The sequence below is a fragment of the Acanthaster planci genome, linkage group LG10, assembly GCF_054643075.1.
Source record: "Acanthaster planci isolate LZ-2023a linkage group LG10, COTS_SCS, whole genome shotgun sequence".
Taxonomy (NCBI): Eukaryota; Metazoa; Echinodermata; class Asteroidea; order Valvatida; family Acanthasteridae; genus Acanthaster; species Acanthaster planci.
Window position 1 is genome coordinate 10,239,384 of NC_141786.1, and position 16,483 is coordinate 10,255,866.

General features: G+C 43.1%; 1 protein-coding gene across 3 annotated transcripts in view; it reads right to left on the reverse strand.

Annotated features, from left to right (window-relative positions):
- LOC110983883 (potassium voltage-gated channel unc-103-like) overlaps window positions 1–16,076 on the reverse strand; it is a 158,626-nt gene extending 142,550 nt beyond the window's left edge. For 2 of the 3 annotated variants that reach the window (XM_022243518.2, XM_087142162.1), the window contains exons 1-2: window positions 15,548–16,076; window positions 9,474–10,241 (exon numbers count right to left, since the gene is read on the reverse strand). The gene's annotated coding sequence lies outside the window, so the exon portion shown is untranslated. Of the gene's footprint in view, window positions 1–9,473; window positions 10,242–11,329; window positions 11,932–15,547 lie in introns of those variants that run through there. The other variant, XM_087142161.1, reaches the window with a different exon arrangement.
- Window positions 16,077–16,483: the final 407 nt, after the last annotated feature.

Consider the following 16,483-nt stretch of genomic DNA (forward strand, 5'->3'; position numbering starts at 1 on the left):
TATCAACTCACCAATGCAGCTGGTTGATATGTCAGTGTCCACTTTCACCTAACACAAACTCCTTCAGCAGGACCAAATGCAAACTTCTTTATTAAACATCTAAACAAGGTCCCTTCAGCACAGTTTAAGTTGACTTGGACCAATTATATTAAGGAAAAACAGAAAATTAATAAAATCAAACGTGTTTTTCAATCTAGGGCAAAAATTCAATCTCCAGTTTTTGTTGTTTTGCAATTTATATTATAACCCGAATGTGGCTAAACTGAACCCGAAGAGAAAGTCATTTGACAATGCTTTCAAACTTCGTTTTCAGAGAGTCGTTAACCTCGTTCTCTTTAAACGATAACCTGTATAAGGCGATTATGGTTCGACAACAATATGGTAGCATTGAATCAGAATTTCTTTGGCACTTGAAGCGCTCCTCGAAAAAGGGAAATAAAAGGCTCACAAATCTCTACGTCTGGGAAATATGTTTACCCGTAGCTCGCGTACACAACAACTGATAACAAAATAGGGCTGAGAGTGGTCGATTAGCAAAATATCTTGGCCCACCATCCGACTGCCTGCGTTGGCTCTCTGCAAATGCAGACCCGATCAATCGAGGGACAATTGAAGTGACATTACAGAAGGGATTTTTTTTCCTACCGGTTGTGGAGGGTAGACTCTCAGTCCAAACAGCAGCCACACGATCACAGCTCCCAGGTCCTGTCGTTTTTATCGATCCCCATTTGCCTCCGAGAACAGGAAGCTTTAGAAGGGGGGGTCTCAGGAAAGAAATAGCACACATATTTTGTAACGTGTAGATGGGAATAACTGCGCTCCGAAGGCCGTGGTGCCGAACAAAAACCTTGACTCCCATCGCTAAGGTGTACACATTGCTATAGAATATTTTTACGAGATTACCAGTAATGCCAAAAAGCTCTAAGAGTGCATCATCAGACAGATGTGTCATGCGCATACTCACTGAAGTCACAGAATGACGTTACCGCGTGGGACAGATCTGGGTTAGAAATCCGGGAACCATTTTCTCTGCAGGCTAGCTATGCAGGGATATTTCAATCTCCCCCATATTTGCGGTCTGAGAGTGTTGATAGAATAATAACAACAGTTTTTATATAGCACCTTAAACTAATTTAGATCCAAGTGCTTTCCATTATTATTACTTACTAACTGGGCCTACGAAACATTCTAAATACCATCCCAGCTCCCTGGGGAGTATACAGCTCGACGCTGCCTTTTCGGCGCAAAGCAGCTAAAATCAACCACAATAACTAACTCTGCCCTCACAAGTACCCAATTACTCCTGGAGGCAATGAGTGACAAAATGCCTTGCCCAAGGGCACACGCACCGTGACCCCCAGGGTGGATTTGAACCCGCAACCTGCGGCTTTCCCCGCCGACTACGAATTCAATGCTCATAACCACAAGGCCACGGCACTCCACACATAGGTGGTTTGACTGGCTTGTGCGTATTCAAAACTGCTTCACCTCCCGCTGTTATGACTCGGATTCAATTTTCGACCCGTGCCATGTGTGAGTGAAGCCGGTCGTTGATTCTCCCCCAGACCACGAGGGATTTTCTCCGAGTTCCCCTTATTTCAATCTCTGGCTGTGCTCCGAGGTCAACTCTGGGTCGTTTGGCGGCTGCCCGAGACGCCTCTAGATGCCTTCAGCTCGATATCGTTCTAGCTGATATGTCCTCTGTCATTCAGACCCGCGAGTGCAAACCCCCAAATAACAAATTAAAAAGCAACAAATTAATGCCCAACTAATCAATGAACTTTCCCCCATTTTTAATCAATAAAGCAATGTTTATGCCATACCCACACCACAATTTTAATATCAATCAATATGGCTCCCTCCTCTCCAAGTTCTATTGAGTGGGTCGATGCAGAAGCTTATCCGAAGTTCCTCGGTTACCTTTTACAACAGCTTACTGTTATGATATCCATGCTTTTGGGAAGGAGTATGTTGTTCACACATACACTTGTTTGTTTTTAGTATGCCTTGCATTATGTAGTTTGATATAAACCCGTAGGTAGGCTTTGTGGCTCCTTCATCAAAACGAAACGATACGAATAAGTGATACCTCAGCGAACTGCTGAACAGTGTTGTTAATTGTCAAGACCGTCACAAGTCCTTGTTAAGGCGATCACAAGTCTTCCATTCTAAAGCCAAGGTTGTGAACTTGACCCCAAACCTCCACTTTCAACATTTATTCTGTATTATGAAAAGTCACATGAATATTCAAAGGAAGCCCCCGGAGCCTTTTTGTTCAGGGTTCTAGTCGATGCTATAATTTCTCTGTTGTTGAAAAAAATCACAGAATGACAAGTTGATGTACAGAAAACGGGGAAAAACTTGGAGAAAGCGACAAAATAGTCTTCAATTTCTCAAACTGCAGACTACTGGCGCGCCAGAATAAAAGTCAGCGTTACGTCCCTCCCTTTCGCGTTTTAGCATCTCTTTAGTTGCATTGTGTTTTAACTTTTTTTTCTGAAAAAAAAAACATGATCAAGAGTTCATTGAATGATAGCTTCTTCTGACAAACATGTAAAAGTATCAGGATGGATTCGAACCCGCCATCTTGAAAATCGGTAAAAAAGAAAAAGGCCTCCTCCTCCTCAAATATCAAAACGAGAAACTGTTTTTCTTCTTTCCATGACCTTAAATTATATTTACCCTACTGATAAAGGTGGAACACGACTATTCTTGGCGTAGTAGACTTTGAGATAATGGTTATATTTGCTGTGCAACTCAGCCGTGTTTGCGTAGTTGCCTGCACGCAAAGCTTTCTCATTGTCTCCTATCATGGAGCCAATGACGCCAAAACGTTAATTACCAAACGCCGGCAAACTAATTTCTTATTGTCTGGGCACATCGTTTGCCAACCTTGCATAGTCACGAAGAAAACCATTTCTTTTCTCCATGGTGTGTACAAGAAAACAAGCCTCAATATCATAAGATCTCACGCATGCGCGTGATCATTAACATCCGCACTCCGCGACGGCATAGGAGCTGTCAACTTGAACATACACCAGATACCTAATTATCATAACGTGTTGGCCTTGCCAATGTTCAAAAAGAGATGCTTTCCTGAGCACATAAAAAATGTAAGAGGATCAGTGGATTTATTCCATCGAATCAGTGACTTGTATTTTGAAAACCATTTTTTTCCTGCTTAGCAGAGTTTAGTGCCTTGATTCTTCGTGAAACCGGATTCAGCTCACTACCGACATCTTCCCGTGTTTGCTGCGGTGTGGTGCGAATGATACTTCCCAGGAGCTTCGATAACAACAGAAGCCCTTTCAATTCAACTTTACACGTGAATGCTATCTCCATCCTTTCACCTGAACCACCTACACAAAGTTGGAACCAAAGCCTAATTTTCGGGTGTTACAGATTGCAAACTTTTTTGGGGGGAGGCTAAATAAAGACCTTTATTCATGTATTGTTTGGTGTCCTTTTTGGAGGGTGAGGCTCTTCCTTTTAACCCCTTTTTGTTTGGTTATTTCTAAAAGACATGTATTTATGTCATCTTTAATGAGGGTAAGCTCCAATCAGTGACAGCACTGCTCTCCATAGAGGCCCTCAGATGTACAACGTGGGTCGAAGGTTTTACCAGGGCGCCGCAGGCCCACGTCTGTAGAGAGGAGACAGTGAGAAGCAGTTACAGTTTCAGCTGTGGGCGGAAAGCCCCAGGAGAATACTCTGGGTGAAACCCACGGAATCAGGTAGGGATTGAAAACCCAATCCACATGTGGACTGAGAAGGGAATGGAACCCAGGCGCAGAGGTGACCTGATTCCCCATTGTTTTGGGGTCCCTTGGGGTATGACCCGTTGCCCCCCTCTCTCTCACCGGTGGTATCCGATCGCCAAAGTTGCACTCAAGACATCTGTGAAGTACAGTAGTCAGTGGGAAGCCGCTGGAGTGGAACGAAATGACACTTTTGACTTTACAGACCATCTTCACGAGGAAGATATTTTTTTATCTTGTTGGCTGAAAGTGTTGCGCCAGGTGCGGACTATTTAGTGATCGGGGGCGCTCCAACCTCCTTTTAAATATTTTGCAATGCTTGACTTAAACACTGATGTATTTGCGATCAAGTATTACAAATTATTCTTCAGGGTAGACAGCTACTGCTTAGGCCGTGTCCAAAACGGGCTTCCAGAGCTAGGGATAGGGCTAAAAGTGGAAGCTTCAGATTTCCCTATTGAAATGGTGACATTAAGGGTGACGGTGTTCACTATGACGTCACAAGAAACGCCCACAGCAACCATGCACGTTTGAGGAGATACGCTTTCTTGAAACGCAGTTCAATTGTCCAATCTAACAGACGTTGTTTCCTATGGTCAGATCAAAACGACGCAAAACGATGTGAGAATAGTACTTCAGCGGCTCGCTGCATACTGCCAGCGGGTCCTTGCAATATGTGCAGTTTTCTCCGTTAACAGCATTTTAGATATGTGTTCCACAATCGCTGAAGTATCTTTTGACATGGAAGCAGGCCAACCGAGTGCAAGACAAATTGAATGAAATTAACGAATAATACAATACAGTTTTTTATGGCGTGATAAAGTGCAGTGGCCAACGGCAGATGGCTGATTAGCCACGGCTCATTCCCTGCGTTAATTGCGAACAATATTTGCCGGATGGATTCGAAATTAATTGGGTAATTACGAATTACCAATTTTCCACTCCAATTCCAGGCGCATAATGTCCAACGAAAAATCTGGATATCTTTACAGAGCATACCGTCAACAGACCGTCATCTTTAAGAAATGTGCAGGCTTAACCTTGAACGTTATAAGAACGACAGAGACCTGTTCGGCATAGACATATCTTCCAGATGATTTCCCCTAAATCTCCTTCGTTTCATGCCTTCTATTTCAACAGGCATGATTAATTAAACATATTACGATGCTAGTAACCTACCTATTTCTCTTTTGTGATCTCGAAACATCGCAATCACTTCCTCTGTGATATACCCATAGTTAACGGATAGATATTTTAGAGTCAATCACAAGGGACGGTGATCCACAGAGCTCAGGTGTATCCTTTCTAGGTGGATGTTTGGACCACTTAGATTAAATATTGCTATGTGATTTTGACAAGGCCTAACTAATATACGAAAGACACCAACCTAACCGCAATTCTTTCGTTTAATTGTTTACAAACACTGACCGCCATTTTGTACAAGCGGCCGAAGTTTAAATTATCCATTTTCCTTCATCAGTATCAAGAAAAAGAGATATTGTCATAGGTATTAAGAAAAAAGAAATTGTCATCAAGTGTCTTAATATTCACTGTAGGTTTTTTTTAACAATTTGCAAATTAATTTTCTTAGGCAAAAACTACCCTTTTGACTTATTATATAAAGGTCTACAGCCGGACGAATGTTCAAGAGGGCAGATGTTATTTTCGAATTAGGTTCTTTTTGGACCGTCTGAGGCTATTGCATTATCACCACCCAATAGCAGACTAATTCCGAAATCCCTGCATCGGTTCCCGGATCCCTACCGGGGCAGAAAATCACTTCAGCCCTCCTCGAAATCTAGTTACGCCAGGTGGTACGCTTGCCTGATTCCTAATTCGTCGCGATTCGATTTTTTTTTTTTTTTTGGTATCGTTGGTGCGAGCCGTGCATGCACAATGAGGCCGCCAACGGCGGGTTCAGTCGACGGAGAACGACGCCAGAAAGACAAAAATCGGTGGGCGATTGCGCTGAGAGTCGCTTGAAAAGGGACCGTGGCATGTCTTGAATTTTAAACTACCTCGTGGATACATCGTTCCTGTTTCGCCTTTCCCCTAGATTGTTTTCCTTGGGGAGCCTACTGTGTAGCGGTACACAGGAATGGAGTCGTATAAGAGATATATGCAAGGTTCCCTGGTGGCTACCGAGTCTTGATTATGTGTATCTGGACCATCCCTAGCGAACCAGCGAATTAGAAGAACACTATCATTTGGTGCACTCGTTTTAGCGGGTGCACGTAACATTTGCGGCAAACCGCACTTATTATTAAAAAGTACACACAGGACATGAGAAGTACCTTATTATGTTATTAATTAGCGAGTAAAAGGTTGTATTTAGTGGGCACTTAATTTTTAGAAAGGTATGCGGCTCCAAAATGTGCCTCAAGTTGAAACTTTGGCTAGTATTTATATTTTGCGAGAGATTGAAACCTGGTAAGTGGTAACCAATGTATGTACTATGAAACGAATTACAGTTCAAAAACGGTAAATACTTTTTCCTGGTCGCTTTCGTCCGTTTGTGACTTGAAACCCACTTTGAGAGGTATTATAAAAGGACTCACTTCATAACACCACTGACTATGAACTGACAGAAGCAGACAGAAGTTAAAAACATTGGGCCTACGTGAACTTCTCGAGTTTCCATAATTTTAATGCGTGTGTGTTGCGGTAGTTCCTCAACCTTGTGGTTTGAAGAGTATCACTGTTTGAAGACACCGTTACAGCTAACCAGTCTAATTGCATTACTGTTTAGACCAGCAAGCCATCATCAGACCCGTTGATGGAAGACGTATGCTCTGACATGTGCAAGCGTCAAACTTACATTATTAACAAAGTCGTCTCCCCAGTTAGGAGTTGAAGCTCAGTGGCAGCGCTTCGTCTGCAGGAAAACCAAGGAGATTTTTGGACAGGCGTCATGCTGACAGCACACGGTCGGCCTATCAAAGTCATTCCGTCGATGATTGAAACCCGTTCCCCTTGCACATGTTTAGGCCATTCTCCCAGCAACCAGCGAAGGAATCGCTAATTAAGGACTGGTTCATGTCAAGACGGGTGATTCCTTGCAGTCCCGTCACAAGTTATGAATCGGAATCTGAAATTACACAGCTCCACAATAATGATCCGAGTGCTTCAAGACGGTTCCGCCGATGACATCACACAACCCTGAGACTGGATTCACCCTTTCATCGCTTGATTCCCAGAAACGCATTTGATCTGACGATTTTTGTGGAAGTTGTTTTTTTTTCCTTCAAGCGCAGTCCGCATGAGTTCACGTTGAGCCGGGCTAATTGTATACGTTGCCTACAGTATTATTACTGTTTGCCCGTACTGTTCGCGATGCATTCGTTCATCGACAACGTCTTTGAACTATTCGCACAGAGTGACCTTCAGGGGCTCATCACGTGAATTTTGCTTGGACATATGTCCTGCAATTTCCTACTCCTTTTCAGTGTATGAAACTTACTTCAGGGATGACTCTGTTGGGAGTTTTCTGTTCGAAAATATTTTGCAAGAAAACGTTGGCTAGTGTCGCACTCCCGTGTGCTGAACTAACCACGACTCGCCAAAGAAAATCGTGGACAGTAAAATATGGACAAATTTATCGAATGTCCATGATGAAGAGGCTGTAACAATGCTCATAAAGTTACATAATTATTCACCTCCCATAAAAATGAAAAGAGATACTAAAATGGCCTTTCAAAATGCAAAACAAACTTGGAAATCAGTTTGAAGTGGAGTTACACATAGGCCGTACAACCCGCACGCGACAACACTTTCATTTTGCAACTCATGTATGACCGAAGTCTCTGGAAAGCTGCACTGGTAATGTACTTCCCACTGCTGCTCTGGATATAAGTAATGTCAGACACTGCGGGCACACAAAAAGAGAGGAAGTGAGATTGACAATGGAGAGCCGAACACAATGGTTATCTCAAATATCGCATAATGCAGAGATGTGTCTTCTTAACTTCAGGAAGCCACTTCGAGTTCTTATATTCTTAGATTAATGCAGCTTTGATTGTATATCGGAAACCCTATGACTGAAAACGTGCATGATAAGTCCAACCAAACGCGACACACTTGGAATCATTTTTAAGCGAACGAATCAAAGACAAACATGCAAAACTAATCATAACGCAAGTAAACAAGCAGCCTTCAGCGCACAGGCGATCCGGCACCTTTTGATGGGGCTCTGAAAAAAAAACCCAATAAAAATCAGCCCCTCAAAGACCAACACGACAGTATTAGCAGAACTCAAAATGATTCCAACACGCAATGGAAGTAATGCCTGGCAGGCTCTTTCGGCATATATGTCTGGAGGCGCATGTGTTAAATCTAAACATGGCCAGCTTTATTCAGCTGCACGCGCTTGTGCATGTGCAGGCAGCGCGAGCACGGGTATTAAACACAGGTCCCCCCTTTTCTATAATTGCAATCCCCAGTATGACTACGAGGGCTTGCCTGATTGGCTGGACCTTGACCCGGTGCATTTATCGGTATTAAAAATGAATGCATTTCTTTTCATACATTCATCTGCACCGTTGGAAAGCAACGTGTTCTTTTACTCAAAAATTAATAGGAAACAGAAAATGCTGTTCACGGATTGTATTACCTCGGTGAGTGAATGAGATCATACACAGCACAATGAACCACACACACAATGAACCATACACAGCTATACTTGTGGGGTATTCCCTTTGTGCTCGTGTACAAAATTCCCACACAACACGGAAAAAAATTCAAATCACTCCCATTTGAACCAGATTCACTTTCCTACTTCGACTGAACGTCCCTTATTTAAAATACTTCATTTTGCGACGGATGAATGGCACTTGATTCTTAATGGACTATATTCCTCTTTTTTGAGTAAATTTGATATATCTATTTCGTGAAATCCTTGTCGGGTACCGTCTCAGTACCCTACAAGTACCCTATGGGCTACTTCCTATTTAAGTATTTATTTAAAATACTTCATTTTGCGACTGATGAATGGCACTTCATTCTTAATGGACTATATTCCTCTTTTTTGAGTAAATTTGATATATCTATTTCGTGAAATCCTTGTCGGGTACCGTCTCAGTACCCTACAAGTACCCTATGGGCTACTTCCTATCGTTCCGGTACCCCACAAGCCCCTCTATACACGTGCACCCATACAAGTCCTCGTTAAATGATCTACAGGCGTTTCTTAAGTCGAGTTCATGTTCTAAGACTATTCACCGGCCTTCATTTAAAATGGATCCATGATCGTTCCGTGAAGAACACAAATGATACATGAAGTATCAAAACATAAACTTGGACCAGTAAATACCTCGTACCACAAATGTGCAGGAAACAATTTAACATTATATAACTTCTACAATATGGGACGTACCACATCTTAATAACGGGCCACAATCACACGATGTTACGTAATAATGAGTAAGAATAGTGTAATAATAGGCAGCAGAAAGCAGTGGTACACTATTACAATGAGGTCCTTGGGACTCCACAAATAACTTGTTATTATTTCCGTTACTGTGATCAGTAACGGGAAAAAAGGGACCTAAAATTGTCCTTATAGATATGACCTTGTTTAAACAATGCTCTTTGTATCTGTTTTCGACTGTGTATATGACATAATGCGCAATGTATGAAATATACCCTAAACCGTACTCTGGTCAGAGTATGAGATTATCACTTCGTAGAATCCTTGCTATTTCCAAATTCCAATCTTACCTTTTGACGCCCTGGGCTCTATCCACGTCCATCCACACGATGGTTCGAGCCTTCCTCACCCGTCATACAGGATATGGTCAAAGCGAGATATTAGATGGATTATTCACACTCTGTGTATTCCTCCCAGAGGCACAAAGAACGGGACCAGCAGAGCCAATTCTTCACGAATGACCAACGCATCTAGCAAGTGGCGGGTCCATCACAATGTTGCCTCGGTTATTCGGCGATTTCCACAAACGTGATCCACGCTACAGCCTGCTTCGTCGATGTCGCCAGTGAGTTGCTGTTTGAAATCCTGAGCAAATCCGAAATTCTTCCTACCGAAAGATCCGGACAAAACCTCACTCACTGCTCCCTGCAAGGTCCACTTTGCCCCTAACAGACAAGAAGCCTGGTCAATGCACAGCGAGGGATTCTGATGTGTACATCCACCATGACATGTTCGTTAAGCTAAATGCTCCACTCATGAGGTTGTTGTTTATATGATAAACTCGATAAATCTAAGAAACTTTATTCAGCAGGGCCACGTAGGCTGCCGATCCGGCAAAAACACCTCTTTCCCGCCTCGCCTTGTTACAGCTTTTGTTGCCGTTCTACATCCGTTGGGTTGTGGATTTCCTCCAACGTCCCTGCTTTAAGTCAGCACTCGGCACAATTGGCAAACCTCAACCGACGCAGGTTTGACTCCTTTTATACGATTTGGAAGCAGCTGACGAGCTCATTGGCTGAATTCCTCCGAGGAGAATGCTTCTACTTATGTCCGGCCAGCTGCAGAGAGACAAAGGAAAGAATAGTTGAGCTACTTGCTCTGACTGACGTCCTCAAAAGATTGCACGAGAATGGAAAAGGGTATTTCCAGAAAGCTCAAGTCACGTTGGCATTACAAATTCAAATCACATTTTTTCCATTGCCATTTTAGTGCATTACTGGCCTCAATCGTAGCGTCAGATTTGCGTGCACAAGGTGGCGGCAATATTAACTTTTCCAGTTGTTAACCGCAAACACGGAGGAATGTGTTTAATTTATTTGCTGTCGGCAGTGTGAATAATGAATGCCGGCAACTTTGAAAGAATTGAAGCAAGTACTCGACGTGCCTCTCGCATACCAAATTTCAGAGAATGCTGCCGCTACTGTGAGAGGCATTAGTAAAGTTCAGAGCAATTAGGTCAAACGGGTCATCCACGACGTAAATCAATTAATATCGTCAACTTTCACATGCCTTGGGACAATATATCAACAGCATTTGTGAAAGTGATGAGTAATAGTCAACAGGAGAAGCTGCACGGCGACTGGCAAGAAACCAATTTAAGATTACTTACAATCAAACAAGCTAAAGGGGTCTGGACACGTAGGATGTCAAAGTCTTGCGCTTCGCCGGTGGAACTCTTGGACCTTATTGGTCTTTTGGCCTTCTGCGAGTTAAATTTGAATAAAATCTGGCACACTGAGTTATCTGTTTGCACAAAAACATAATAACATTGAAATCTCCTAACTGTTGCTATGTATCGTGATTCGGGGCAAGCTTTTGCATAGCGACCACCATCTCTGGAATGGACTGGTTCTTTTGTGCCCTGTCTTGTCCATCGAAAACAGTGCATTGGCGCAAGGTGTCTCTTATGTAACTAAGCAAAACCTTGCGGAGAATTAAAAGTACAGCAATAGTGTCTTTCGTATGGAGAATGCAAATTATGTTCCTGTGAATTTAAAGAACTCAATAATAGGCCAGATTTTATTCAAATTTAAAAACTTGCAAAAGGCTTATCTATCACACTTCGCAAGATGTACAAAACAACAGCAATCGCACATCGTTTGTTGGCCTGTGTTTGTCTTGTATCGGGAACTAATAAAGCACTCACCACCTGTGCCCTGCATCCCTCGCATAACTCGTCACTTCACATCCTAATCCGGGAAGGGAAAACAAGGCAAAGGGTTCGGACATGCACCTGCTTGATTCCCAAGTCGTCTATATCCGCTATATCCTCGCACGCGACGCGGGGAAACGCAAGGTGTCAAAATGGCACTCAAAGGCAGACATGATCACGTGTTTCTCCGGTTGTACGAGAAGCTTTAGATACAAACCTTTTCCATCGTTTACGGTCACATCGAGGTGCACTAATACACAACCCACTGTAATTCCAAGTGCCCTCTATGTGTATTTGGTTTCGGGCCGCTAAAGGGGGCTGACGCTGGCAAGGGAGTTCATCCAGTAAACTGGTACTCGTCGCTACAGCAACAAGAAGGGGAGAGGTATTAACGCGCTGGCACTGGGGAACTGATTCCCAACGGGCTAGACCACATATCCTCCATGCTGGCACCTCCAAACGCTTCACAAATCACCGACGCTCATGTAATTTGAAACAAGCGATTCGTCTGCGTGCTACGCCGACACCAAATGTTCGTGGAGACTGTCTCATGAATTAACCATCGAAGAAAGTTCATCAACCAGTGTTTAATAGTATTATGAGAGGGTTGCCCATTGCACGACCACGCGCAATTGGCTCCAATACAGCCGCTCATAACCTTGAAGACTGCTGGGGGTGTTTTTAAAAACGAGTAGTTAATGACTACCTAACAACTGCTTTTACTGCGTGCAGTTCGAGCGGATCATCTGCTCATCTCCAAGGGGTTGGACATCGTGTACAGCCGTTTCAAAGGCAAATTGATCTTTCGGTAATTTCGAGAAAATCGCCAGAAGCTACGGCAGCAATCATTTCCCTCATAAACTAGCTCTTAATCAGGCATTTTAATGGCATTTATTCCTTGGTAAACATTACAATTGGTGCAAGAATCGTTTGGAAAACTCCTAAAGGCTTGTATTCAAAAGACCGTACTTTTTTGGCAGGGAGATGTATGCTGATTTAAATGATGGCATATACGATTGAATTTAATCCGATTTACTATTTTTGCAATCTCTTCATGAAAGGATATAAGTTAGCATATTTATGTCACCAAAACAATCAGTCATTTAACTGAAAAAAAATTTCCAGAACATTTTCTGTTTTTAAGCAAAATTCCACGAGATAATTCAGAGATAATGCTTCAAGAACATGTTTCAGATATTTATTACGTCACCGCTCCAAGCTCATTTTAAGCAGTCGTATTATGTTAGTCTTCAAAACGAATCTAGCCAAAAACAAGCGAACCGCACTTCCGAAATCCTTTACCCGAATTTGACGTCACTGCAAGGCGTTTCTGTCACGATCCTGGCACGCAACGTACATTGCCATTGATGATACGATAGGCCTGCACAAAAAACTCTCACAACGTGTGGACGCCTGAAGCTAGAAGTATAATGTCGAAAGGTGGAAGTTGCCCTGTAGATTATATGACGTGCACAGCATTTCTGCAGGGTGGAACACAATTTCTTGCACGCAGAAGGTGACGGCTATGTTTTAACTACAATCATTCGAGTGATTCGTAAGTACGTCCAGCATAGGATAATGCTAAGATGGCTGCAGAGTCCGCCAATAGGCCTTTTGCAAATTAAATTGGAAAAACGAATCTGGTACACTGAGATCTTTAAATTCACGGGATATAACAGTTTGAATGTGCCATACACAAGACCCTGTTGCTATGCCTCGTGATTCGGGGGAAGCGTTTGCTTTTTAAGAGACACCTTGCACCAATACGCTGCCCCGAATCACGAGGCATAGCAACAGTGTCTTCAGTCTGGGGAATTCAAATTATCATGTATACGTGCAATCAGATAACTCGGTACTAGTGTACCAGATTTCATTCTAATATAACTCGCAAAAGGCTTATTGTGTGGCTTCACAGGGCCTTGCTGGTGTCGGCACTACTCGCTTTTCATTCGGTCACTAGCAGCACTTAGAAGATGCTGAAGGTCATGGTCACACTGACCCAAACCGTGAAATTGTCCCCATGAAAAACGCAATGAACTGAAACGCACAAACTGTGTCAGGGAGGACACAGTAAACCTCCTCGTCATTTTAAACCTGGAGCAAGCGGTACACTCCATAATTACGAGTTAAAATTACCTTGCACACGAGCTGAGATCTGGGAAGTGCGTATCTTGATACAGTAACTGAACGAGTCCGCAGAAGAAAAAGAAAAAACAACCAGCAAGCTAACGAGAAGCTTCGACATCCGTAACGCCTTCTGCTGCGAGACCTTCACGTCATCAAGTATTTATCGCTTTGTCTGGGTCAGAAAATACACGCTCTTGCGGCTATGAATTTGTGCACATCGGACACATCCACACAAGCGAGTTTGGTGTTTAAAATGTTGCATTGCCATTTACGACTGTAGCACTTTCCACTTTATAGACAGCGGCAGTGAGCAAACATTCAGTATGGGTCACTTGGGAGACATTCCCATGGGAACGTGCACAAATTTATTCAAACTTCACCGTCCATAATTCAGTATTCTCTAATCCGATCTTAACCAAACTTTGCATGTTTCCCTTTCAGACCCTTATCTGTCATCTCTCAAATTGTGGACGATAAAAATTTTCCTCCTTTTGGTAGTTGGAGCATTAGGGAGACATTGAAATGTCTCCCTAATGACCGATGTCTCCTAATGTTGAAAAATCTACCACAAAATGTCTCCCAAGTGACCTATTTGGAAATATTAAAGTTAGCGTATTTTTGATATCAGTATTCAATTTCGTACCTTGATAAGAAACACGAGGGGTTTTCTGATGGCTCTATCATAAGGGTATTCGTGAACAAGCCACGATCATAACAACATTGGTATGAGGCATTGGTCACTTAGCTTAAGGTAATCAACAGTTCCTTACCACTATACCTAAGTACATTGTATGTAGATCATTGATAAACCCAACAAATGTCCTTCCCCAAAACAACACTGATGTACATGTTTCTTTGAAATACATGTACATGCAGGTCTTATACAAAGATGTTTTGTAGGCCTACAAAGGTTAGATTTCATACGTTAAATATCCAAAACTATCCTCACTCTGCAAACAACTTCTCGGTATAACGTTGATTTATAGTCATGCATTTTGATGTAAATTGGTGCTTCTGATGTTCACCCCAACCACAGCTTCCAAGTTTAACTATGGATGTAAAGTGTACAAAACAATAAATCGATAATTCAAGAAAGGCATGTGATGCAACTGTATTACTGTCCTGCATGCAGTTCTTTGGGGGACAGGTGTCCCGTGCAGTTCCCGTAACAAAGTAACAAGATGTGCAATTAGTGTGTGCAATAATGGGAGATCCGGTTCGTTATTTTTTCTCCGACAGCATTAAAAGTTAATCAAAGTAAAACGATCATCGTATCGTCTGATATGAAAACTGCCTCTGTGTGGGGCTCTTTTGGAAAGGTAACACAGGACAGACCGTGTTCGTGACCTACAATATAGGCCTACCAAAGACATGAGGAGACCGATTTGATACTGCTAGACTATGCACACCGTGTCGTTTCTACATGGGCTATATGTACATGTAGTGCTAAAACGTGACTCGAGCTTCTAGTTCCCAACTTGACGGTACAGTGTCGCTTGCGTCAAGTGGGAGAAGTCGGCTAATAGATTCGGGCATTATCGACTGCGTGGGGAGCGATAGGGCTGCATTCGGCTTTACTTGGCCCTGTTCCTGCGGCGCTTTATTTCATAGGTCATGCCTGTGACGCTGGTGGCCGAGTAGCCAGAACAGCCATAAGGGTCCATGACAGGACCGCAATACTGTGCAAGTCAACGTCATCAACTGTTCCCGAATCAGCAATTTTCAGTAACTGCGTACCTTAGGCCTACATCTGTGAAAAGTTACTTTTCCGCATTAGAAGTGAGGATGATGGGAGAATTTACTCTAAAACAAACCAAAACAGTGCGCAGACTTTGACATTCATACCACCACTCCTCGGTGGAACTTCAGAATCGATAGTCAAAAGGTTTAATGTGAGTGTGATGTTAATGTTTTCATGAATGTTGTTTTTCTTTTTTTTTTTGCAATTTCTGGGAAGAGTTTCAGAGTACATACTGTGTGCTTCATATTCGCTCTCCTTTAACTGTATTCCAACAAAACTTCCAACAAAACTTAGCCCAGACAGCTGCATCTCGAAACGTGTACCGAAAATAACTTGTTTCTCACCTTAGGACGGAAGATCCAATGTATCATGTCCGCGGCTGCAGGCAAAGTAGGCCTATCCATTGCAAGCACTCACAGTAGCTTTGCTGCGGAGAACATCGTGAGAACCGACCGCAGACCATTTCAAGCAAGGCCACCTGCCCTCTTCACATGAACACAGACCTAAGTGGTTTGCAGCACGGTTCCGCACATTAAAAAATACATCAATGACCACGGTACACCTGCCTGTCCTTTAAACGAGGACCAGTCCCGTACACTGAGCAAATTTGCTGTAAGTCGCTCTCCCTATTCCCCAACCGATTTTTTTCCTCGCTTGGCGTGTACCCTTCCCAAAGAGAAGCTCCACAATCTCGATTAACTTCCGCAGAGGAAAGAATCTCCGAGGCAGGGGAGCGACACGGCAGCTCAGCGAAAACCGAATCCAAGTGTTAGGAGCTGGATTATCTTAGTCGGAGACAACTCTAAGAGCTTGATTCTTTCACATATCGCCGGGAGGCGAGGATCCTGTGCGTATGAATCGCGGGCCTCTTGGGAACCAGGCGGACAACGCGCTGTCTGCACATTTACGTCGTCCCAAGGCGATGGATGAACGATAACCCCTCACGACGTAACGCACATCGCTGGTCACGAGGCCGGGATATTAATGACGTTCATGTCTTTTGGCGGGAGTTGCCATGGTTTGGAAACTGGATAGAGGTGTTAACGCAAAGCTCGGGCACTGAGCTGTGCGGACGGCTACGTCACGAAAAAAAGATTTCCAGCAGTTAAAGCAAGATCCTTAAGTAACAAAAGACGTAATAAATACTTCTAAATGCCAGATGGTTTTGCTAGAGTAAAATATAACATGTGTGTCATGCCGCTGGACGCCGCCAAGTAAACACAATCTTTAATCTTCGAATTCCTTGCAACATTACTTGCAAAATAAACATTCACCGTCGT